Here is a 3,328-nt window from a genome sequence, read left to right on the forward strand (position 1 = left end):
TAATAAATGTTGGCATTGGAATAACTATTCCTCCCATTTCGTCGAGATAAACAAGACGTATTCTGTCGAAACTCGTTCCTGCCAAAAAAAAATTAAAGCCTTGTGTGATTTTTGCCAGAGGCATGAGTTATGGATTTCATCAGAAGAAGGGAAATAAAACAGTCGTAACCTCTCAGGTTTATTGAATAAGTAAATTAATAAAGAAAATTCATTATTATAATTACTTAAAGGACACGCAATTGCATGCCCTTATTGATGCATGCAGGTGAATAGGGTGACGTCCACTAATATATGGGAGAGCATTCTAATAGTCTTTTAACACTATTTAAGTTCTAAGGTTGCCATCTTCTTAACTTGATTTAACTTTTATCCCAAAAATAGAAATCAACAAAACCATTCAATCAACCAATTACTTATAGTTTCTATATTTTAATGATTTTTTCAGAGAGTAAATTCGGTCACAATTCATTGTCCAGTGTATTTATTTATTTATTTATTTTGAATGACTGAAAATATAACAAGAGAAAAGAAACAATACGTCGCCGTAATGGCTAGCTAAGAACTACAGGGAAGATAAAAATAAATTTCATAATAAATAATTTAAAAAAATTAATTTGATGACTGAAAATACGGCAGAATATTTTATAGAGTCAGTCCATCAAAATTCTTAAATTTTTGGTTATAAAGTTTATGTGTACATGACAAACTTTGACGTGTTGTCGATTCATTCAAAATCAACCTCATACATAATTGGTAGAATACTCTAAATTTCAAATTCTAAAAAATTGGGAAATTTGACATGTTTGTCAATTCACATGCCAAATCAACCCTATACCTACGAGGAAGAACTACCCAACTATCAATGTCCGGGAGCCTCCTCTCTAACTACCACGGAGAGAGATGATTTGGTCTGTTTTTTTCCTTAAGGTCAGCAATTGAATATATTAAAATGAGAGAAAAAAGGATCAAAGTTATACGGGAAAATGAGAAAATATTAAAATATACATAATAAAAACTTAGCTCTCTCTAAGCCACTTTCGGCATTGCCACCAACAGAGAAGGGGCAAAGAAAAATAAAAATAAAAATTCAAGAACACATTGAAGGAACCAGAGACATTACGAAAACTGAAATCTCGGTTTCCAGAAGCACCCTACTGTGTATCTTCATTAATAAATCTTGTTGCGTGTTTAGCTAGCCCATTTGCCATAACATTTACTTCTCTGAAATAATGTTGGATTTTCCACTGAATCCTGTTCAAATAGCTCAAAAAGTACGATATGAAGGTTATGGATTTTATTCAGGAGGGGTAGTGGTGTCTCCTGTCAGTGTCCTCAGAATTTTTAAAAGGGGTTGTGGAGGAAATAAGGAGGACTCCGCTGTCCAGCGACTATAAGGATAGATGTTTTTGGTCTCTAACTCCATTGGGAGCGTTTTCCATGGCTTCAGCATGGGAGGCGTTGAGAAGACCTAGTCCCAAGGTGAGTTGGGGGTGATTTGGGGTGGTCTTTTGCTTCCCCGCCAATTTGTTTTTGGGTGGATGCTGATGCACGGGAAGCTATCTACGGATGACAATGTAAAGGGAAAAAGCATTTGTTAGCCCTCAAGGTGTGAGCTCTATATGAAGGCAGAAGAATCTTTCTTTCACCTCTTTTTGGAGTGTGAGGGTGCGGTCTTCCTTTGGAGGTCTTTTGCCCAGTTTTTTGGTGTTAATTGGTATAGGCGGTGGGATTCTCTTTCTCATCTCTCGAATTGGTGGAACAAGAAAGCTGCTGGTACGTATGTTTTGGAATTGTGGATGGCTGGTTTTATTTTGATTCCATATTTTATTTGGCTAGAGAGAAATTTGAGAAGATTCAAAGGGGTTTCTCGATCATATGACCAGGTCTTCTGGGCTTTAAAAGGCGAGACAAAGAGGTTGTTCCCATCTAGTAGTAGAACAAATCCATGGTTGAATCTTCCGCTGGGAATGAATAACGGGCCAAATATGTCAAAAAGAAGGTTTAAGGAGGTAAGGGAAGTTTTTGGCTGCCTCCGCAAGAAGGATGGTGGAAGTTGAACTGTGATGGGTGTTCCTTGGGTAACCCAGGTAAGGCAACTTCAGGTGGTTTACTGAGAGATTGTAATTCCCAGATAATTTTAGTTTATACTTCTTTTTTGGGAATTGCTACAAATTTCCAGGCAGAATTTTATGTGGTGGTTCACGGGATTAAGAGGGCTCGTGATCTTCACTGCTCTAGTCTATTGATTGAGTGCGATTTAGAATCGGTGGTGGTGATGATCCAGAAGGGTGTGGTTCCTTGGTTTATTTGGCAGAGGTGGTCAGCACTTCAATCCTTCTTGGAAGGTATTAGCTAGAAAATTACACATTGCTATAGGAAAGCCAACCCTATAGCGGATTTCCTAGCTAATGCTGTAGCGAAAAAGGAAGAGGAATTTCTTCCTGTTGAATGGCCGATGAATATTCAGTATTTCTTCTTAGAAGATGCACTATCTAGACCTCGCTTCAGGTTTTAGATAGTTGTTTCCCATTTGCTATTTTTTCTCGGTTTGCTCCTTTTATTCTTCTCCTTCTAATGGCATTGCCAAAAATGGGAGGGGAATTTAAGTTTGAGGTTTTGGTTATATGTTACTGGTAAATCCAGTTTGTAAATCCTCTTTTCTTTTTTCTTTAATACAAATGATCTTTAGCAAAAAAAAAAAAAAAAAAAAGCTCAAAAAGTACAGCCATTTTTTACGGAAATAACATGGACTAGTTGTTCTGTCAATACACCGTACTACAGCTAGAAAATCACATTCCACTTTAATCCATGATAGATCCAATTACTTTGCTAATTTAATAGCATCAAACAATCTCGCAATTCTGCCCAGAAGTTAGAGGAAATTCCTTCAAAGGAGGAAAGCAACACAAAGGAACTTCCCAATGGTTTCGAATTATAACTCCAGAACCAGAGATGACTTGGTCAATCAAGACTACTGATGGGGAATTCTGTAGATAGTGGCATTATCAAATTTAATGACCAATCTTGACATTATCTATGCACCAAATGATCGATGGTTTTATTAATATTATGACTCTAAGATATGGTAATGTCATATTAGACTCAAAATCAAAACAACCTTAAATTATGAATGATACTTAACCTAAAGTATCGGTTTACCTTTTGATCAACTAGTTTCATCAAAATAAATAGACAAAAATTTTGTTAAGTTTTTTTAATTAAATTAAAGTCAGCAAATGGTATATAAAAATACAAAATAATGTAAAGGATTAACGTCCAAAAATACAAAAAATCCACAAAATAATTTATGAATTTTTTTTTTTTTTTT

The sequence above is a fragment of the Macadamia integrifolia genome, chromosome 4 (assembly GCF_013358625.1).
Source record: "Macadamia integrifolia cultivar HAES 741 chromosome 4, SCU_Mint_v3, whole genome shotgun sequence".
In the NCBI taxonomy this organism is placed as follows: Eukaryota; Viridiplantae; Streptophyta; class Magnoliopsida; order Proteales; family Proteaceae; genus Macadamia; species Macadamia integrifolia.